The 24,008-nt window shown below is 41.6% G+C and overlaps 1 long non-coding RNA gene across 1 annotated transcript; it reads right to left on the reverse strand.

The window, feature by feature from the left end:
- Positions 1-389: 389 nt before the first annotated feature.
- On the reverse strand, positions 390-18,216 carry LOC119896121. Its single transcript, XR_005443174.1, has 2 exons — positions 18,127-18,216; positions 390-1,042 (listed from the first exon to the last, which is right to left on the reverse strand). It is a non-coding gene; the product is annotated as an uncharacterized LOC119896121 (long non-coding RNA).
- Positions 18,217-24,008: the final 5,792 nt, after the last annotated feature.

Consider the following 24,008-nt stretch of genomic DNA (forward strand, 5'->3'; position numbering starts at 1 on the left):
GCTCAAAATCGTTTTGTACCAAGAAATGAAGATGATAAAAAAATACAAATAATAAATAATACAAAAAAATGTTGGGAGGTGTTAAATTCATATATAGTACACTGTTTATGAAGAGTTTATTCTTTCAATATTAATAGTGAAAATGTATTGCCATTACTGTTCACTGAACAGACACCTTACAGTCATAATTCACGCTAGTGAAGCTTTCTATTGCAATGACTCACCTCCTCAAACAGTTTATTCAGCTCAAGAACCTCAATCATTTTAATCTGGTTATCTGGAACCAGTTGTGCATGCATGTGCTTTCTTTACAAGTGGGATGATGGGACAAAGGAAAATAGTTCTTATACAGGTGAGTTTTATCTCAGTTTCAAGAATCTTATGCATGCTAGAATCAGAGTAGTTTATTAGTAATTAAAGCAAACCATGAGTCTGCATTTAACATTAGTGTTACATCATGTCTCCAATGTTTTTACAAACATAAAACAATGAATAAAAATAATTAAATAATTGCCATTTCAGTTAGATTTTCACATCAGCTATGTAGCTTAGAAATAGTATGATGAAATCACAGAAAGCAGTGTGCATGTGTGTGACACTGGTACAGTGACAGAGAGAGGAATGACTAAAATAATTCAATTTCATCTTCAGCTAGACTTAATAGCTGCACATATTACTGGTGAACAAGTGTGCTGCTTTGGGGCAAGCTGAAATGCAAAATGAAAGACACAATTAATACTGACACAATCAGAGGGAAACATATCAGCAAACCAAAAACAGCACAGACTGATTGGAGAATTAATTTTTGTCATTAGAGGCTGGCAAATTAAATCAGTTCTTTACCCGGTCCTTCTGAGCACCTCAGAACCCAGCTTTCGTTCAACAGACAACACCTAAAGGTCTAATCATGGCAGACCCACAGCCTGCAGTCAGGGAGAGCCACTCCATTCACATGGCTCTTAACTGCATCTGTGACACTAGAATCCCCAGGGCGTGCTCTCCACAGATGCTGCTGCCAGACTTGCTCTTGCGTCTACAGTCCCTATTTGGAAGGAAGAGATATGCAAAGAAAAAAGAACAGCATTCTTTATATCCTTGACAGCTCATTACCACAGAAACAACCCTGGGCTGCCATCACTGGCCAGCCCTTCTCACTGGAGGAAGCAGACAATAAAGAGGGAGTGTTGAGGAGAAATAAAAGTAGAATATTACATACACTAACTGGTACTTTAATTAACGTATGCTTAGCTGCAGAGTCTGGAGGTCTGCTATATTTTGGGCACCATCGGCTTCCAAAAGGGTGGCATTAATATTCAAATATAGTAAAGGGCAAAATCAGGTACCAAAGAGTGCCTGACACAATAGATACACATTACAAATTTGGTATGAGCATTTCTTTTTGTGGGTCATATCATGGTTTGGTGCACTCACTATTTAAAATATTTCTGTTCTTTGTTCAGGAAAAAGGAAATAAAGTAACAAGAGAACAGGGTAGTCTTAATTGGATTCAGTCCTAGCATAGTGAGAGCACAGGGTTTATACACATGAAGAAAACTTTAACCTTGACTGTTTCTGGCCAAACAATGAAAAATCTCTTTAATTAGCTATGTTCAAGTCAAGCCCATAAGTACAGTAAATATCTGCAAAAACAACTGTAATCCCTTCTGTTTGTGGTTAACTGCCAAGAACTGTCCTACGATGTAATGGGGTCAGATTAAAAAAACAAAAAAGTGAAACACAAGAAAGGCAAAGTCACAATTTGTTCTCACAATATATCCATTTCAAAATGGAACAAGTGACAAGGAGCAACCCATGAGGAAAACTACAGTAAATATCATGTTTGGACTGGTGGATTATTCAGAGGTTAGTCCCTCTATTCTTGTAGAGTTTCTGTACTTCACATCAGTATGAAGTGAAGTGTTCTTCTAGTCTAGTATCTTCTTTTCTCAAGCATGCTTAAGTTTAGCTAAGGTTTTACCTATGACACTAGCTAGCTTGGCTCTGAGTACTCCTTCAAAGACTTTTAAGAGTAATTTATGGATATTTTGTCCATCTGTAGTTTCACAATTCTCTACTAGTCTTTGGGGCTAAGTGATACCGTAAAGTGTAAGAATCATCCATCTTGAAAACTAAATTGACTCCTCTGAGACTGTGTTTAGAGATATGACTGGATAAAGGAAATGTCAGTGGATGCCAGAATCCATCTAGGCTTCAGAAAACAATCTTGTATGCTAGTTCACACACAATGATGAGGAACCATGGGTGTAACGTTTGTTCCCCTTCGAGGGAACTCGAACTGCGTCGGTGACGACACTATGGGAACGCCTCTGGGCGTGGCAGGGCTGAAATCATGAATGAAACTACTCCAATCCTATTGACGTTGCTAGAACGGTAGCGTGTGACAGCGTAACTGGAGGCGTATATAAGCACGCCGGCACACCGGACACATTAGCTTTTTTCTATTCAGCAGGCACTCTGGCATGTCCGAGACTACTCAGAAAAAAAGAAACCACGAGAGGCGGTCCAATGCAGTGAGGAATGCACAGACCTGTATATTGGGGAGACTAAACAACCACTACACAAACGCATGGCTCAACACAGAAGGGCCAACTCCTCAGGTCAAGACTCTGCAGTCTACTTACATCTGAAGGACAGAGGACACTCGTTTGAGGACCACCAGGTGCACATTTTAGACAGAGAAGATGGATGGTTTGAAAGAGGTGTCAAGGAAGCCATCTACACCAGAGTTGAGAAGCCGTCATTGAACAGGGGAGGGGATCTACGCCACCACTTATCCCCCACTTACAATGCTGTCAACAAACGTAACCTATTGGCCTCAGGTGAAGATACCAACGATGGTCGTTCAGTCTTGGCCACAGGTAGTCTTAACGACTGTAACGACTGTCGTCACAGCAACCAGGAACACTAACGAACCAGCGGTATCGATGACCCTGGCCAACGACCCCACTGAGGTTAAATAGCTGAGTTTCCCTGCCAGTCAGTCAGAACTGAAGAAGTCCTTTGGATGAGGGATGAAATGTCTTCCAGTATCTTCAATCAAGTCCAGTTGCCCTTGATTTTAACCTTTGTTGGATAACTATGACCTGGATGACTGAGAATCTTCATAGACACGAGAGGAAGTTTTCTTACCTGGAAGGAGAAGCAGAGGAGATGGCTGGTGAGCAGTTCAGGCAGTGTGTTTTTCCATGCCCGCGCTACATCACGGCTGGGGACATTCATGCCCTGTGTGTTTCCTGTCTGGGGCTGCTTACGCCCATTGCGAGGCCCTGCCCCTGAGGGTACATCGGGACTGGTTCTGAGGAGCTGGATGTGCTCAGCATTATGGAGGAGGAAGACTTCCGGGAGCAGGATCAACGTCATCAGTCAGCGCCCAGCTATGACGAGCTCTTGGAGGTGGTGACACGGGCAGTGGGCAAGCTCCAGCTAAATTGGCCGCAGGCTGAGCCAGACACACAGGCTGCCAGTAAGCTGGATGAGCACTTCCTGCGGCGCCGCCCCAGCCCCCGCAGGAAGATGCGAGCACATCAGATCGTCGCCGCCACGACGAGTTGTGCAAATCCTTGGGGCAAGCCCTTTTCAGCACGTCTGACTACTCCCCCCGCTCCGGGTTTACAGCGACGTCGCGGGGTTAAGGGTTTCGGGTCCCTTAAAGAGCCGGGGGTGGCCCCTCTCAGGAGGACATCGCTGAGCCACGAAGGAGACGGCCCGTGCCATAGGCCGCTCCATGTTGGCGCTGGTGGCCACGGAGCGGCACCTGTGGCTCAACCTGTCGGGCATCCAGGAGAGGGAGAAGACCTTCCTGCTCGACGCACCGGTCGCGACCTCTGGCCTGTTTAGCGAGGCGGTGGACGCCGTTGTCAACAGGTTTCAGCATGCCAGGACGCAAGGGGAGGCGTTCCAGCAGTATCTCCCACGCCGGTCTGGGTCCAGGATGGTGACGGCTGAGAGACGGTGACGGCTGAGAGACGGTCCCAGCCATCGTCCAGCTCCTACCGCCAGAGGCAGAATGCGGTCCTGAGACCCCTCTCACAGGAAGTTCCTGAGGTTCGCCTTCAGGGGCGCGGCGTACCAGTATACTTCCATTCGGCCTAGCATTCTCCCCTTGCACGTTCACCAAGTGCATGGATGCAGCTCTGGCCTCGATGAGGCTCCAAGGCATCCGCATACTGAACTACATCGATGACTGGGTCATTTTGGCTCAGTCTTGGGAGTTAGCGGTTCGGCATCGAGACCTTCCTTCAGCGTTTGGGGCTATGGCTCAACATGAAGAAGAGCGTGCTGACGACCGCCCAACGGACTACGTTCCTAGGTTTGGTGTGGGACTCGACGACGATGCGGGCACATCAGATCCTCCTGTGGTCCCAGCAGAGACTGCTGTCTCTCAGAGCGACGTATATCCCTGGGACCCAGAATCAGGGAGCAGACCTGCTGCGGGGGGTTCTGGAGCGGGTCCGTCAGGACGGTGTCAGCCTGCTGCTAGTAGCCCCGTTTTGGCCGGCCTGAGTGTGGTTCTCGGACATAATATCGCTCCACCCTCCTCCTCGCTATCACTTCTCGGAGGAGGGTGGGGGCATTTTCGGTTTCTCTTCAATGCCTGGAGTTTGCCCCGGGGAGGGTCAGAGCCATCCTGCACCCCTGTCCGGGCTATGTCCCTAAGGTTCCGTCCAGGTTGGGTCTATGGTGCTGCAGGCGTTTCATCCCCCACCTCATGTGACGGCGGAGGACGGGAGACTTCATCTGCTCTGCCCGGTCAGAGCACTGAGTATTTACACTCTGAGTTCCTCCCGGTGGAGGAAAGCAGACCAGTTGCTGGTATGTTTCGGGTACCCCAAGGCTGGGCTCCCCGCTTCTAAACACATGATGAGCAACTGGATTGTTCAGACTATTTCCTGTTACCTTCACCTATGGCAGTAAGGGCGCACTCTACTCGAGGCATGGCGGCCTCTAGGGCCCTCCTCGTAGGGGCTTCACTCCAGGATTTGTGTGAGGCAGCTGGCTGGGCCACTCCTCACACTTTCATCCGGTTTTACAGTCTGGACCTTCCTTCTGCACCCGGCACCCGTGCACTCTCCTCTTAGTCGTGCCTAAGGTTACTACATGCTGGGCGGGCAGGCGGAGGCTTCGATGTGGCATAGTGGGTATTCTCGTTCCCATAGTGTCGTCACCGACGCAGTTCGAGTTCCCTCCAAGGGGAACGTCTCGGGTTACATATGTAACCCTTGTTCCCCGAGAAGGGGAATGAGACACTGCATCGGTCCGCCACACCTCACCCCGCCTGGAGTGCCTTGCTTCATAGCAAAGAGCTAATGTGTCCGGTGTGCCGGACACATTAGCTCCAGTTACTTATCTACGCCTCCAGTTACGCTTGGATTGGAGTAGTTTCATTCATGATTTCAGCCCTGCCACGCCCAGAGGCGTTCCCATAGTGTTGTCACCGACGCAGTGTCTCGTTCCCCTTCTCGGGGAACAAGGGTTACATACTTAACCGGAGACGGTTTGTTCAGTGACATTTAACTTTTTCGCTAATTGTAATATCTTATTGTTCCTCAACCTTAAGAAGCAGGCAGACTGGGATGTGTTTTGCCTGTACTTTACAGCGTGGGCCAAGTATGCTCAGCTGACACTCTGAAGTCATTTACACCTGGCATTAAAATGCATCTCGTATCCAGATTCTATCTACATATTATTTCAACTTAATTACGTTTACACCTGGTATTAATACTATGGGCCCAATTTATTAACATCCCGAATAAAGAGTACTAAATTGCATGTGCATTGTAAAATATTACACATGCAATTTTAGTAACTGTTATGAGTGATTTACTAAGAATTAATGCGTAGATGGCAACAGGAGCAAACACAACGTAGGTGGCGGTATTTAAATGAGGGTTTTGTGTGTTTTAATGGTTTCCACCATGGAGAGTCAGGGGGGAACGCAGCCGTTTGTTTCATTCAGTGCGTCCCGAGTATGTGGAAATCGTATGTACCTGCCCATCCTGCCTAAGATTGCACTAAGTACTTGGGACAGCACACCTGAAAACTGCTTTGGGAAACCCCAGCAGAAACAGATACAGCAGATTGTGCTTCATCCAGCCAGAGGGAACACCCCCAAGCCCCATTCCCTCTCCGATACCTACAATGGCTTGTGTCGCTATTACATCGGCGTGCTGTGAACAGTTGGTAATCGTTCCTTCTGGCCAGATGAATTTTACGTGTGATCCATGCACCTCTGCAGTTGGGGGCTCTCCGCAGCGCCACGCAACTTTCTAAATTCTTCCATCTCACGGAAAAAAGAAGTCAGGTCGAAACGTCATTTGCTTTGTTGGCATTAATGTTATATGTGTATATGTTAATACAATAACAAAAGCCATCTCTGCGCAACACTTGCACCTTCCTTTCAAACGTATTAAATACAGATGCTGTTGCACTCACATGAAATCATAAAAGTGTTTGTTTTTACCACTGACAGGGTCAGATTTCTATTATTTATCTGACAACATTAAGAAAGGATCCCTAGAGAGACAGACCTTTTTCAAAGAGTAAGATCCTTTTTGTTTAACCAGAAACAATCACTATATCACTCATCAAAACCACCAAACTCCCTTCACAAAAATAGTAACAGGACCAATTTCCATATACATGGGGAAAATAAGTTCAACATGTTGAAAAATACCAAAGTCACCCTTTAACTCAACAGTGCATGATTTCACATTCACACACGGACACGGTCAGTTCACCAATGCATCTGCTGTTACACAATGAGTCCCTGATAAACCTCCGCAGGTGTTTGCACGCATTCACACTAGCTATATGGAGAAGTAGAACAACATAAACTCATCTGATAGAAAAACATGGAAACTGTCTGTGATGGAGGGGCAAGAGCAGTCACCCCAACCTGAATCTGAACCCGGGACTACAGGGTACCAAACATGCAACTTGACCGCAACGTCAAAGAGCAGGCTCATTGGTATGGCAGTCACAGCACATATTCTGCTGCCCTCCCCTTCGGGAGACACCCCCCTGCGTATGCTCACGCATCCAGGCGTCCGTCACACCTCCCGCCAACCGTACGTCTCCCGTCAGTGCTTCACCCGTCTCCGGAGTCCTACACACACACACACAGGGGTCCACCAACCCTGGGGGTCTGTCATTCGCTTCACACACAGGGTACGCCTCCGACAATTTCACAGCAAGCCATCCCACCACTGCCACCATATGTGACGGAGGGACAAGAGCAGTCACCCCACCCGGATCTACAGGGTACCAAACATGCAACTTGACCGTAACGCCAAAGAGCCAGGCTCGTTGGTATGGCAGTGTGACAGCCCCCGGTTTGGGCCCTTATTTGTTGTTTGTATCATGCTGTGTTTTGTCCCTTTAATCTAGGTAATTGGTGGGTGGAGTTGATACCTGGTGTGAGATGCACCTGAGAGCCACCTGAGCAGGCGGGGCTCAGGTGGCTATAAAGCCTGCTTGATGATGTGACTCTCTCTCTATTATTTTTTCAGACTGTGTGGTTTCCTTGCTTTTGTAACTTACTGTTGAGCCAGGTTGTGGTGGATGCTGTCTTGTTTTTTTTGGGGGGGGGCGATCTCTCTCTTCCTTGTAGAGGAAGAGCTGATTGTGGTAACTCTAGGCACCTGGGCTAATTGCCCTGTAAGATAATTGTAAATCTGTCTTCTCATTATGCAGGGGGTCGCTGCTGTTGAGGCCAGGTCAGACCTCTCTGCGGCCCGGCTCCCCAGTTTTTCTCCTTCAGTTAGGTTTTCTTTGGTTTTGGACTTTTGCTTTGTGGTATTTACCTTGTTTTTGCCTAATACAACACCTTCACACATATACATTCTTGCAACCATCATCCTGTTCAGACACTACTGAACCCACACACTACATACCTCATACTTTAATTATGTTCGAAATACCTCTTAATTTGGCTCATTTATGTTAAATAAACCTATGTTCTTAACCGTTTACCGTGGTGTGTCTCCCTTTTGTTGTGGCCTTCTCAGCCAGGTCATAACAGACAGTCACAGCGCATACTCCACTGTAGTGACGGTAGTCCTTCACACTGTCATTGCAAATATTTTTCTCAACTAGCCCCTTTTGCTGCTGCCCTTTCTCCCTGCCTAACTAGCAAATCTCTGGAAAGTCTTTATCCACTGAAATCATAGCCTGCCATAATGTCCATGTATCTATAACTCCACCAGTACAAAGGTTGCAGCAGTTATGACAAGCAAACTGAACTTAAAACTCATCTTGACAGTAATGCTAGTTTGACTTTTTTAAACTTCCCAATGCCTAACTATGCCCTGGGCAGAAGGGTGGTCTGGCAATCTTGCATAACGAGCAAATGAAAAATAGCTTTCACCAAGAAATGTTAATTAACAAATAAAAATGCAATGACAAAGATTTATTTGCACAATAAGCCTGCAGTGCAATGTAAAGAAAGAAGAAACCTCTGTGTTGTCCAAAAAAAGTAACTTAAAAATGAATAAGCTACTGATTACTGCATTATACTATATTATATTTTTATATTCCAAATTGTCACCTGCCTCCTGAATTTTGTGCTTCCCTTTATATAAATAAAGTCATTTCCACAATAAATTGTTGCAGATGTCTCCAGAATGCAGGAAATTAAGTGTTTCATGCTCAAAATCTTCTGAGGGAAGACCCCCCTATCAAATATTTCACCAATAAATATTTTATCTAAATATATATTGTTGTCCTGTTGTCATGGCCCCATTCTTGTGCAAAGTCACGTCTCATGGGCTAAGTGTATCGTCACACCCCTAATCTCAGCCGTTAAATGGAAGGATGGTGTATTGGTGACTAGTAAAGTAGGGACTAGTAAAGTAAGCAACTCAGAAGTAAAAAAGCATTAAACACATTGTTTTTTCTGTAGATATCTGACCCACTTGTCTGACTGGGCAAGTAAAAAAAAAACATTGAGCCCTGTTCTGCTTTCCAGCAAAGGGTGAAGGACAAAGAGGCTTAATCTCATTCCATCTCATACATAATCAACCTACCTGCTTTACCTCTATTTGATCATTAATGTGAAGCGGTATAAATCACATTATGTGCAGTAAATTCAAAATATAAAAGAAACAATACCTTTGTCTCTTCTAGCTAAATATATTTGATATGTCATATGCCATATGCATGCATTTGATGAGGGCATCAAGATTTCAGTATCCATTGTGAAAGATATAGCCTGATTATGGTGGAGAGTGGCAACTTAGTGAAATCTACAGGCGTGACTTGATATGGAGTGATATTCCGTAGTGAACTGCAATTGAAAAGGGGTTGGTTTGGAAATTATCAGCTACTATCAACTACATAAAATAGGCATAGGTTAAAAAAATAAACAGATGGAACTCACCATAGTCAGATCATGCTGGGGAGATAAAAAGCTAGCAGTCGGGATGTCAAGTGTTGAGGACATAGAGCGATTTAGATTTCATAGATAAGCTGATGGTAGCTTGAGAGCCTCTTAGCGAGCCAGGTGATATGGTGGTGAAGTATAGTTACATCAAATGCTGGAAAGGTAGAACAAAAATACCACCAATGACAAGGGAGAGCAGAGTGCTAAGGAGGCTCCTCACTGCCCCGTTTTATCATGGCAGTCATGCTGAGTCAAGCTCCGTGGCAGCAACAGTTGACAGGGTAGAACATTTTGAGATGACATCCAGGCCAGTGAGAAGTCAAATACACATATGTATTTTAAAGGTTCAGTTATTTGGTTTAAATATTTGTTTTTCTTTGTTCCAAGCTCACAGTACATTGTGGAAATTATCTCTGATCTATAAGCTGAAGCATAATTCTGTCTGTGAAAGAATGGATGTTGTGTACTGTTGTTAGTTATGCTTGATGTCTTATGGTTCAAAACAATCAGGATCTACTACTCTCTCCTAACTTTCACATGAAACAATGTGTGGCCTTTTTCCTTTCTAAGTTAAGTCCTTGTGGGCCTGATCCACAAAGCATGTTACTGTAAAGGACTTCCCAAGGACAGGCTTGCAACATGCAAAACAATACTTAAAGCAATCAGTGGCGAATTCAAAAAAGGACTGTGGAGCTTTTACAGCTGCTACACCTCTACAAATAAGACAAACAAAACAGTGTAATTCTCAAAGCATCCATGAAGGTTGAAATGCATCTCCTAACTACTCGGCGCTCCGGTGCTATTTGCTCGTATTTAAATTAGGTAATATGCATATTTGGCGCAAAATTGACCCCCTTTCTATACAAATGAGCCTCATTGCAAAAAAAAGTCCAATTCACAAACATCAGCGCTAATAGCCAGATGCAGTTAGAGTGAATTTTTTTGCGTCTTCAGACTGTTGGTGGTAACGGAAACACATTTATAAGGTATGTCACGCCCAGACGTTCCAGTGATCATGGCAAAGGTGATTTTTACCCAGGCAAAGCAATGGCGCATCACAGTACACCATATGCCCACAGATGGCACAGACAGTGCACTACCTGATATAAGTGGGAATGAAACTAGAAAACAACATAAAACCTACTGCTGTGAGAAGCAGAGACAGTGGTTAAACACTGTTACAGTCCAGCACAGAGCAGAGTAGAGAAAATAGCTCTCCATGCACCCAGAAGCATGAGGGGGAGCGCACTGTTAAAGAATCCCAAATAACAATCACTCTGACAAAAGACTCCATACGAAACGAGAGTCATCACGCAGTTACAAACGAATGAAAGAGCAAAGGGGAGTTAATAGATAATTAGAATAGTTAGAATTAGAATTAGAATGCATTCTCTTTCAAATCAAACATTTTAGGATACATGTGGAAAGTTTTATTCTTGCATTATATATACATACACACACACGAACACACACACATATCAATTAACAAACATGCAATGATCACAAAAGTGAATGAACAGAAGAAAATTTACACTTTAGAGAGTTTAGATAGATGCTGCAGAATAGATTTTATGCCAGTCAGATGCCTCCCTGATGGTATTGCATGATGCATTCGTATCTGTCTGTACTTCTAAGCATTGAGAAGACCACTTTTTCTAACAAAGTCCCCAACACTGTTTGCAGAAATGCAGCCCTAAACTTGCAAAGACCTATCGCCATGCTTCACTGTTGCTTGCAGACTCTCATTCTTGTACTTCTCTCTAGTCCATCCATCCATCGTCAACCGCTTATCCTGCGTACAGGGACGCGGGGGGCTGGAGCCAATCCAAGCTTGCATTGGGCAAAAGGCGGGGTACACCCTGGACAGGTCGCCAGTCCATTGCAGGGCACTTCTCTCTAGTCCTTAAGTTTGACTCATGAGTCCAGAGCACCTGCTACTACTTTTCTGCACCCCAGTTCCTGTGTTTCTATGCATAGTTGAGTCGCTTAGCCTTGTTTCAATGTCGGAGATATGGCTTTGTGAAGTTTTCCATGAAGGCAACTTCTGATCAGACTTATAAAGAAAATAAGCGGGTGTACCAGGGTCCCACTGTTTTCTACCAGTTCTGAGCTGGACGTCTTCCAATTGCAAAGGGAAGTAAGTATGATGTGTCTTTCATCTGCTGCATTAAGTTTCTTTGGCCGACCACTGCATCTACGGTTGTGCCTTTCTTTGTGCTTCTTCAAAAGAGCTCGGAGAGCACATCTGGAAAACCCTGTCTCCTTTGAATTTTTTGCCTGGGAAAGAACTTGCTGATGCAGTATAACAACCTTGTGTCTTGTTGCTGTGCTCAGTCTTGCCACGGTGTATGACTTTTGACGGTCCTCAGCAACCTTGCCTTGTTAGCTTAGTTTGGCTGTTCCTCACCCAGTTGTTTTCCTCCTACACAGCTGTTTCTGGTTGAGCTAATGATTGTGTTTGAACCTACATATTGAACATACATATATACACACACACACTGGTGCTGTTTTAGGCAGGTGAAAAAATTAGAAGGCATTCATCCTACCTTTTAAGATGTAAATGAAAGGTAAATAAAAAGCATATGTTTTAATTGTGCCATTCAATTGTTCCATTTGGACTTTAGCTTTGGAATGTTAGTGGAAATACAAGTTCTGTTCAATGGACTGCAGCTTACACAGGACGTAGTTGACTTTTAAAGCCAGCACAGCAATAGTTACATAGTGGAAACTGACAATGCCATTTTTACTCTGCCTAATTATCAAAGTCTAGGCCTGATCTGTTAGCAGTCCTCTGTGTGCACCCATTTTAAAAGAAATCATGTCATGTCATGTTTATCACCTCGTCAGCTTTCTGGTGGTTGGACAGGTTTATCGCATACAATAAAATTGATTGACGGTTGGCAAAATGTCCCTTTGTTTCTTTTACCTCTATTGGATAATATTATTTTTTCTTTAATATCAGTGAACACTATGTTCAAAGTTATTATAGAAAATGAATGGCAAACAATCGCTATGGTACTGTCAAACGCAGAGTACAGGGTTTTGAGCATATCAACAATTATCAGAACAAAAAAACTGAAATCAGCATCAGATAACTATTCTCTTTATTGTGTCATAATTGGACAGGCTTCTGACATTTGCAAAAAATACATATTACATTCCCCTCGGCTAAACTAGTGAACTATTATTGAACATGAAGTATTCCACCTCATTACTTTGAAGATACCACTTGCTAATGTCAGCTCTTATTCCAGGCAAATGATAATGGCCTGCTATTGTGGGCCACATCCAAAATGTCCACCAAAATGGCTGCAATGAAACTTGTCTGCAGTCAACTTTCAAAATTCTTATTTCGATTGCGCTAGCACACGTAGTGTCGAGCCACTTTGCTCTATACAATATAAGAAAAATCAGGCCCCATTTTACTCAGTAAACCATCCACCAGCTTCTGGTACAGGCCATGTTTATTTCTCACATTGACTATTACAGTGCCCGCCTAGTGGGTCTTCCAGCTTGTGCGGTGAAATCTCTACAAATGGTTCAGAAAGCAGCAGCGGGTCTGGTTTTTGATCAGCCCAAAATGATTCATGTCCAGGGTTTTCCTGACTCAAAATGGGCCTATGGGGGGTGACTTTGCATGACAGTAAGCATGATCGGTACGCGTACAGTAATTGCAGCGAGTTACCTTATGACCAAAATCTATGCATTTATTTCTGACCATTTGATAAACAAAATATATCCACAACCTACAGGAGTGACAAATTTAAATAGTGTATTAATAAATATTATAACATTAAATAAAATTACAATGATAGTATAATAACATATGTCTGTCTGTCTGTCTGCCTACAGATAGTGTATTAGTTGAGATTCAACAATTCCATTGCTTTACAAATAAAACCGTTTTCTGATATCACACCACTGTGGTTAAGGGTTGATTGAGGCTAATGTTAGTGTATTCATTTTAAGTTTAGATAATAGTAAAGGCAACTATATAGCTTACAACTAGTATGTATTAATTCCAGTTGGACAAAACATTTCATTTTATTTTCAATCATTAAATTATTGAGCAAGATAAATGCTCTACATGGTGGTTAGTCTCTCATATGTTTATGCAAAGTACTAACTTGTCAATAATATTTCAAAAGTTTGCTGTAGCACGTTTTTTTAAAGTCCCGCCTACTCCAGGCTGCGATTGGTCGGTTCACGAAAAGTGACTTTGTTGAGCGACTTTATTCACATGGGTGCATGAAAGGCCACCAAACTTCTCCGTGCTCTGTCTCCGCTGACAGAGATTAGCAGGCTGCCGTGTACGGGAACCAGAGAAACTGATATGGAGAAGGTAGAAAATAGTGACCGACTGATATGGGTTTTTGGGGGCCGATGCCAATATTAAAGTGAAAAAGAGCCGATTTATGAGCCGATATTTAGATTTAGAGAATGATTTGGATGGTAGACCCCTTTAGAGTAGATTAAGTGTACTTATCTGTTTATTCTCTTTTCAAAATAATTGTAACTCAATTATTTGCTCAACCCCTCAGCCTGTTCTTATTTTCCATTTAACTCTTTTAACCCTGATTGTACACTATACTGTAACTTTTATTATATTTTATGTTGCTTTTAAACTTTTTTATATTTCCCTGTTGCTTTTATGTTTTATGTAAAGCACTTTGAATTACCTTGTTGTTGACATGTGCTATACAAATAAACTTGCCTTGCCTTACTGTATAAACTACACTTAGAACAGGCCAATATTGAAAGCTGGTATTGTGTGGGCTAAAAAACCTTTTCCTAAATGGATTATGTTAATAAAATAGACTACAGTCTCAAAAAGTGAACATGTAAACAATTGCACATCAATAAATATTCGTTGCTGGAATGTGCTACTTTTTTAGCTATATGTAAACAGAGAGAGAATAAGCATATGTATTTCAGTTTACACGTAATCTGCCATAATTTCAATGTAGCAAATTCACATCCAGTTCATCTCTTTACCAGCACTCTTTTAACCAAAGCTACGAGAAACCATTTCTCATCATCTGTCTAAATCATGCTGTCTATGATACAGTGAGCTGCTGATGAATGCATCTAATACAACATGACTCTCTAGAACGAGGACTTGCAACTTTGAGATTTAATTTAACCGTTAAGGCCGTTACGGCTCTGACAGCGTTTCACATCTACAATGTCATAAAAAAGAGCCTGAGTACAGGAAGCCATGTTATTTTCTTATTCAGCTCACATTTATTTACATGTCCACTCTGGTTTAATCATTTCAGACACGCAGACTAACTGCAGACAGGCAGCTCACAGAATACACCAGAAACTATAGTTTAACTGCTCATTAATGTTAGCGCTCCACCACTGATGAACACGGCATTAGCTTTGTGGCTAATTTAGCAACGGGCAGTGTGAGCTGCTGTAACGTTACGTGATTTTAGAGAATATTTAGAAGTATATAGTAATATAGTAAGTATAGTAATATCTGCCGGCCGATAAATCGGAGGACCGGCAGCTTGTGAGAAGTCCCAGTACGCAAGAAAAAGTCCCTGTTAGCAGTAGAGAGTAAAGTAAGAGTAAAATGTAGCACAAAGCACAAACGGCTTTTATATTGTGAAGTCATCTCTCCCGTTAGCGCTAGCTTCGTAGCGAGTTTGATAAATTGATATTAAAACACATTTGGAGAGGATTTAAACGTTTTTTTTTTCACCCCAATTCTGATCATTTTGGCGCTGGTGATTTTCCTTAGGCGCTTGCTAAAACCTCTTTGGGGGTGCCAAAAATTCCACTATGCAGGAAAAACCCTGATGTCACTCCATTACTCAGCGACCTCCGCTGGCTACCTATGGCCTCTCGAATCGAAATTCATGTACCTAATGCTTGCGTACAGAGTGACTACTGGGTCTGCACCCATCTACCTAAACACCATAATAAAAGCTTACGTCCTTTCTCGACCACCGTGCTCCTCCAACGAATGCCGCCTGGCTCTGCCATCCCCACACACAAAGCAATCTCAGACCTGGCTGTTATCATCTTTGACACCACAATGGCCGAACGAGCTACCGCATGCCACCAGAGCAGGGGTATCACTCTCTAAGTTCAAGAAGTTCTTGAAAACTCATCTCTTCCGAGAACACTTTCTCTTATAACACCTAACCTATAACACATACTTCCTGTGCTGTTCTTCCTGTCTCCTTACTATTTTGTCAACTCTTACTTCTATCCCTAGGTATTTACCCCATTGATGCCATACGTGCTATTAGCTCTTACTAGTATTTATTGCAGCTCTTACTAGTATCTATTGTCTCTTGTAGATCTCTTATTGTCTTGATGCTTTATTGATGCTTGTATGTTGTTCCTCCAATGTAAGTCACTTTGGATAAAAGCATCTGCCAAATGAGTAAATGTAAATGTAAATATTACATTAAACATATAAGAATACTGGGGGACACAACAATCGCAGAGAATTACTGTTTGTCAAAGCAAAGTCTATTTGTCTAATGTATCCTGCATGTGCCCACTCTTCCCTTTATTTGAAATCTTTCCTTGCTTGTTGGCATCTCAGGATACTGATTATGTAGTTTTAAATCCAGCAGCTCTGCCTCTATTCCGGAATCCATTTTGGCAGTGTGAACAGCCTAGCTGCTCCTCAACCTGCCTACTTTGCCTCTTATCTGTTTCTAGCCTTTTCTTCTCACTACCTCTATTTCAGTCTGACTTTGTCTGACTCCATCTCCACCTGTCACAAAATGGCACACCTCACAAAAAACTCAACTCACTCAAAGCCACTCAACTTCTACGACTCATTAACTATCTACCACTCTCGCTTACTATCTCAGTGAAATTAGTGCTGTGTGTGTAAAAATTGCAGTAGATTCAATTGGTGAAGTCAGAGGATAGCAGGCCAGGAAGATTATTACAGGCGAAACTGGACCTATATTACCAAATTTCTATTTGTGGTGTGAATATTAAAGGGCAACGAACTTCATTACCAAAAGGGTACCACAAGCCTGGACAACCTATCAATAACTGGACTAGCTGATATATCGTTTTGGTGAGGATTCTTCCAGTTATTTCAGTGGTTTGAGGCATGGCAGCATTGTTCTTCGACATTTTATAATATTATTTGGGTTGTCTTCATGGGTTGCTGCTCCACCTGCTGAGAGTCCATTGGAATGACAATTTTAGCTTGAAAAGTAAATGGCCAAAACAGCTGCAAGCTGAAATACTCAAATACATTTTAACTTTTTAACTTTTTAATGAAATTTTATTTCCTTCTTCCCAGCCAATATTTGAATTGTTTGATTCTAAGGTAATAGTCACAATTGGCTGTGACAAGGCACGTGATTGACTTTGGAGCTGTATCTTTTATATATCGTGTATTGATCCCAGCACATTATTTTAGTAGCTAACCCAAATAAATTGGCTATTTTTATTTTTGTAAGTCTGCCTGGAAATGTGATTGAAAGTGCAAGTTTATTGAGTGTCCTTCATGCAAATTCTGTACTGTTTTGCAGTTGACTATTAATGCTCAATGTTGTTGAAAGCATTATCAACTTGTCCACCGCAGTCTACCGCACAGATTACATTATAGTCTTACAATGCTCTATATACATTGCAGTGACTTGTTAAACTTGATCTTCTGGAAGTATAACAATAGTTTTTTGTGCAGCCCTCAGTTGACCATTCTTGGGACAAGTCTTGCTTTACCTGACATCTTTTTGTATTGTCAGAACCAGACAGCCATTTTCATAAACATATGCACCAATTACAAAATCCATTAATATCCATCATGTTCTGTCATAAATCATATATCTGGGCAGCCAGTCTGACTGTAATTATTGCTGAGCAAGAAGCAGAAGTCTGTGATTAGGTTTAGTCATTATTTCCCTCCATGTGATTAATCTCAGCTATGAAATAATAAATTGAGAAAATGAACCAGTTTTATGTCAATGCGTTTGTAATTGTGAATTTCAGCGTGACATATTATCAAGCCGAGTTTTGACAGAAATCTGTTTCTGTCAGTCTCTTCTCTCCCACTCCCCTGCCTGTGACAAATACAATGATCAATGCTTTGCCATGTTGTTGTTTGTGTCAGAGCATCTAAAAATATCATGAAACCTACAAATGTCAAATTGAAATCCAACCATTTCCCTAGGTCTCTGTAGTATTTAAAATACTCTTGCTGAATGTCAGAATAGAAAAAAGTGGAGAAAAGACACAATATAAAAACTTATGTTTAGTGAAATTCATTCATTTTACCTGTAATAAATGATATTTCCACATTATTGTAATTGCTGAGTAGCAGCAATGTTTGTGGATTAACCTCAGTGTATTCCCACAATTATTCCCTCTACCACTTTCATTTTCCATTGAAATGCACATCATATTAAATCCCTGCTTTGTTTGAACACTCATTAAAGAAATTCTTTCTTTGTATTATATGTGCATCACACTTTTCCTTCAAGCTTCAGTGAGCAGGGGATATCTTAAATACTAATTGCTAAAGGTTCATGTTGCCACTTAGTACCAGGAAATCTCATTTGGATGCTTTAAACCCCATTCAAAAGAGGTCCAAATCCAAATTCAGAATGTAGATTTCTCATCATTGCAGATGGTTGTATACTTTAAATCTTATTGATCTCTATGTTCAGCAATTTCTCTTCATTATGGGAATAATCAGATTTACCAAGGTTGCATATATGAGATGAAAAAATATTCCTCACCTTCGTGGGGCCTTTTCTTATGTACGGCATTGGCTTCCACACAACGCTGACTAATGTCTTCTGGCGCACAGGGTTTTAGGGAAATCAATTTTTGCACAATAACTAGCCCAGGCAAGATTCTGCCCTGTGGAATGAAGGAAAGCATATTACATCTAATGCAAACCCTATTATGAAAGACACACAGTCATACATTATTTAGTGAATGTCAATTTTACAAGACTATTTCAAAAACAAACATGAATTATTCATCCACACCCAGATTTTCTTGGTTTTCTGAACGTAATTAATATTAAGAACAATCAGCTCATCACAAATCAAACACTAGCTTTTCATCTAATGCAGCAAGTTTCTGAGGGAGAAGACAACGATAGAATTTCATGACCACTATGTCTAATGGATGTTCCAACGCTGGTGTTCATTCACAATTAAGGGGGAATCCTGCAGGTTTATTGATTCAAGTCCAAGTAAAGGTTTAGCTATTATTCCGCAGCTGAAAGGAGATCACCTTTGTTACCCGGGATCAATGAAGAACCTGCAGCTATAATTACCATGCACTTGATGATGTTATTATTATTATGGCATGCACTGGAGAAATTGATTATATAGTCCCATCAAACGCATGTCAGCACAACCTAAAATAAAGCCACTGTATCAACATCCCTCCCTTAATGTGCCGTAATAGATACCGTACCAGTGACCAAAATGTTTTAAGGTTTTTTTGTTACAATTTTGGAATTTGTGTAATTCCGGAAGTGACATAATATTTGATTATATTCATTCAGTAAAAATAAGTATTACTGTAAGCAGTCTCTGCAGCTGGCAGTACAACTGCTTGTCAAATCTTTACACCAACAAGCAGCTGGTGCCAAACTGTCCCAACAGGCCACCCTTGATAATCAACAATGATCACATGATCATTTTAAAAAGCAATGGGATTTATAGTGATTTATCTGGCATGTTAATTACTGTTTTTATATATGAATTTTAGATTTCTTTAAATCAACACACTGACATTATTCTTGGAAATATGTCCAAAAAAAAAACATTTATAGCAACTACGAGTGCCTTAATGGCTACTGAAATCACTCTAACTGTTGTCTAAATGTCACAGGCCAGAATCCAGATGCCGACTCATTCGCACTAGGCCTGGGGGGAGCCTGATAAAGGTTGCAAATGTCAGTTATGTCAGATAAAGTTTGGAATGGCAGATTTCTGTTATCTTTGTTTAGTTCTTCCACTGAAACATATGCACGGAAAAACTAGACTGATCTCACCAGTGAAAGACCAAAAGGAGACAACAGTTGAGAAAGAACATCTCTCAAACAATAGAATCATTACTCATCTCCTTTAAACTTTTCATTGTTTCATTTCATCGTTTAGTCAGCTTACCAATTCCAGTTGCCTGAGTTACAAGCACAACTGCTGACTGCTGTCCCATTTGGTTATAACAAAGCAGTTTCTTAATACACGATCATTTGAATTTTTAAAGTCAAATAACTGGCTTCTAAATTAATGGTCTTTTTGACTTGCAGAAGTACAGAAATGCACTTTGGTTTAAAATTGCTACAATGCAGGTATAATAGATTTAGGTTATTTTAGATAGTTAAATATTTTATCGTAAATACCTACAGTATTTTCAGTAAAACTGAGACAGCTTTAAATCCCCTGCTGGCTTTGGCACATAAACTCATGGTATGCACAAATCAATACCCTCAATCAATAGACATTATTCACAAAACGAGGTGCACATGTAACATTTTGGTTAGTGAACTGCTTGGCATGTGCTTTTACACAAGGACATACTGTGTGGGCAGATTACAAATCAGTTGTTGCTCTTCAAGCAGTTGAGATCATTACACTTAGTGACTACTTACGGCATGTAAGATCAGCGTGATAGCCTGTATTATCTTACTGAACCTTGCCTGCCATTAATGAATAACAAGTATTGTAGGATATCATACTGCAACAAGAGTAAGAATTTACAGTCATGCTAGGCATGCTCCGGCATGATTTAAATGATAAAAATGACGACTGATATTTTGGCCTGTAGTGATTGGTTAAGGAAAATGGAATTAAAATGAGCTTCACTAGCAGTGGCAGCTTGTCAGTAGAGGGTAAATAGTTTACTCATACGATGTGCCGGTTGGTAGTAAAGAGCCTCAGATTTTAATAAAAACAGGCTTTAATCGGTTAACTATTTTCCATGTTTTTCAATATGTTTTCATATGATTTCATGGGCGAGGGACGCTGGACAAATGGATGTCTATCTGAGTCCTTAAATTTTCAGGCAGCATGTGACTTAAAGCTGGTCTCTAATTGGTTTCTTAAAGATTCTCCTCCGGACGCAGGTCGCTGTGTCCCTGGCAAATCAGAATTGGATACATGTTATTTTATCCAATCTCACAGATTGGTTCTCGTCACCTGTCATTCAACTTTACGATCTTGGCCACTACTGAACTGCGAGTGCGCGGGCGACACTGTCACTTCGACTCTGCCAAAACCTTGCTATAGGCTGATCAGTGATCACTTTCGTATAGATAAATGGCAGCATTTAAACCAAATTCTGTTATTGATCTCGGACCTGACCAACCTGATTTACAAATCCAGCAGCAGACCAGTGACAGAGGATGAAGCTACACCCGAAGCTTCACCTACGTTTGTTATGAGAAACGGAGGTGGCTAGCTGGATGTGATGTTAGCAATGCCCTTTTTTGCTTTCCCTGTCTTTTATTTCAAAGTGTTGGCACTGAAGTTCTGTGGACAACAACGGGGCTTTAAACATTTATCTGAAAAATGCAAACGTCATGCCAGTAGCCTCAGCCATCTTGATAATAGCATAAAACTTAAAGTTTTTGGGCAGAGTTAGTATTGCTGAACTAGATGAAGGCTACAGGATTGGCATTAGAAGGCACAACAAAGAGGTGACAAAAAATCGTCACATACTGTCCAGGATAATAGACTGTGTGAAATTTTGTGGAGCCTTTGAGTTGACTTTACGTGGCCATGATAAGAGTGAGAGCTCAGATAACCCCGGTATATTTCGCGGGTTGGTGGATTTTGTTGCCTCTCTTGATGGAGCATTGAAAGCACCTTGACAGTGCTACTGTATTTAAGGGAATGTCAAAACTATACAGAACGAGCTACTGGACTGTATGGTGTCTGTTACAAGATAAAAAATAATCAAAGAAGTCCAGACAAGTGATTTTTTATCAATCCAGGCAGATGAAACAACAGATATTGCCACACAGTCCCAACTTGTGCTTGTGCTGCGCTACATCGATGACAAAAATTACGTGCAGGAAAGATTTTTTGAGTTCATCCCTCTGCAGTCAGCTACAGCTGAGTCCATTGCTACTGCACTAAAAGAGCGTCTTGCTTCTATCCTTCCTGAGGATCAGAAAATTAAGCTCATCTGCCAGGCATATGATGGGGCCGGAGTGATGAGGGGTGCCACTGCAGGTGTTCAGAGGAAAATTCAAGATGTGTACCCAAATGCCCACTACATCCACTGCTACGCAAATCAGCTCAACCTGATAATGCAACAGGCCACCTCTCACATATCCAATGCGAGAATTTTTTTAACATTGGTGGATTTGCTAGCTTTTTTTCCAAGTCACCCAAGCAGACATGTTTTCTGGATAAAGTGGTTGCCCATAGACTGCCAAGATCCAGCAACGTCAGATGGAACTTTCATAGCCATGCCATCAATACTGTTTTTGAGCACAGAGAGGATCTCATTCACTTTTTTGACAGCATACAAGACTCAGGTGACTTTGACCCCAATACTGTCAGAGAAGCAGGAGCCCTGGCCATGCTACTGGAGGATCAGGATTTTAAGTTCTTTCTGGAACTTTATTACCACATCTTGCCACATGTAGACTTCCTCTATGCCAAGCTCCAGAAGAAGAAAACTGATTCGGTCCATATCAAAGTGAGCATCCAACAGTAACAGGAAATACAAAAGATCAGGTAACTGTATTCCTATAATATGATCGTTATTTGCTTTCTCTTTCATTATTAACTCCCTTTCTCTTTTGCCAATATTATAATAAATTATCTTTGTCCTTTGCAGAAACTCTCTCCATTCCATTGGTGAGCAAAGCAGTGGTTCTCAGCCAACAAAGAGGCGCCGGGTGCTCAGTCCAGAAGACCAAGAAAGGATTGCAGCAGAGGTGAGTTTGTTATAGAAATCAGTCAAAATACCATTTTACATTATTGTTGTGCTGCAGAGATGTCCTGACCACATATCATATTCTACAGACTCAAGAAAACATTTTTTGTTTGGTATAAATCCTTACAAAAATCATAATTTTAATATTATACAACAGCATCCCAAATAATAAATTTGCAACATAAAAATAATTGATCAAATTAAATATGAAGCCACCAAAAACTACACAACAAAAACTACTGTCTCAAAAACTCAAATGGCTTTATTTTCCTTTTTGAAAGTCATTGCAACAGTGACAACTAGTGGCCTACTACAGGCTACTACCTTACATTTACATATATATATTTTTAATTATCTCTATAGGTCTGTGACACCATCCTGGGACACACTAGGGAGCGTTTCTTACCTAGTCTGTGCAACCTTGTTGCAGGGGGACAGGTTTGACTAGTACAAGGATACCTTTCCTGAAGATCCATTGAGCAGCACCATTAAAGTGTACCCGATGCTCAGTGGAAGCAAGCTGAAGACAGAGCTCAGTCTCATCTACAGCAAGGAAGAGCTCAAAGCCTGCCGTGGTGCTGTGGACCTATTCCAGCTGTTTATGTAGAATAATCTCGAAGAAGTCTTTTCCGAAAATGTGACTCTCCTAAAAGTTCTCATTACCACTATTATGATCACAGCTGAAGCTCAGAGGTGCTTCTCAACCTTGAAAAGAATAAAAACTTTTCTCAGAAACACCATGACCCAGGAGAGGCCAAATACACTGGCATTGCTGTCCATGGAAAAGAGACTTGTTACTGAGATGACTGACTTTAATCAGAGAGTCATTGAGAAATTTGCTAGCCAGAAAGAAAGGAGAGCAAAATTTATGTTCAAGTAGTCATCACGCTTTTTTGATCAAACAAACACACACACACACACACACACACACACACACACACACACACACACACACACACACACACACACACACACACACACACATTTAAAGCGCCTCCCCCAAAATAATTATCACCAGCCACCACTGTTCACTAGCCTGGCTAACCAGGCTAAGCCAACTCGCAGACAGCAACTGGTGCACCGCCAAAACTTTCCAGCTAAAACTCCGGACCATGGATGTTTGCATCACAGATTCTGTCTTGGTTTCAGAACAAAATAGGATAATTACTTACCAACAGTGCCTTGCACTGCAAGCCAATTTTCTTTCATTCTCCGGCTACTTTCTCTAAGGAATTAAATCAAAATTTAAAATGGATTCCATAACACTTTATTATATAATAACTATAATAATAAGTGAATGTTGTTTTTTAGATGTTTTCAATGAAAAATAAATACTATATTTTCTTATAAATTACTCTCAGACAATCGTCTCAAAGCCTGAAATTGTAAAAATACACGGCTATAAAGCTGGCTCCAGCTCTATTGAACTGTCTATGGACTGATTGAAGGCAGGTAGAGCTACTAAAGCCATATTGCAATCCCTCTAACCAAAGGCTAAATTAAGTGAGCTGATTTCTAGCAACACAAGTACATGATTAGCTGGTGGGAAACACTACGGCTCAGTGGTTTTGCTGCATCAGAAATGTCTATGCCAACTTTATGGTACCACCTTATTTTCTTGGTGAAAAGTGAGACAGACTACAAACTGCATGAAGCTGCTAGAGCAGGATGTATCACTGTTTTGTAACACTGACAAGTGAACAACAGCACT

Source organism: Micropterus salmoides, unplaced genomic scaffold (assembly GCF_014851395.1).
Source record: "Micropterus salmoides isolate LMB-PRFRI ecotype aquatic unplaced genomic scaffold, ASM1485139v1 Ms_hic_scaffold_9, whole genome shotgun sequence".
NCBI classification, from domain to species: Eukaryota; Metazoa; Chordata; class Actinopteri; order Centrarchiformes; family Centrarchidae; genus Micropterus; species Micropterus salmoides.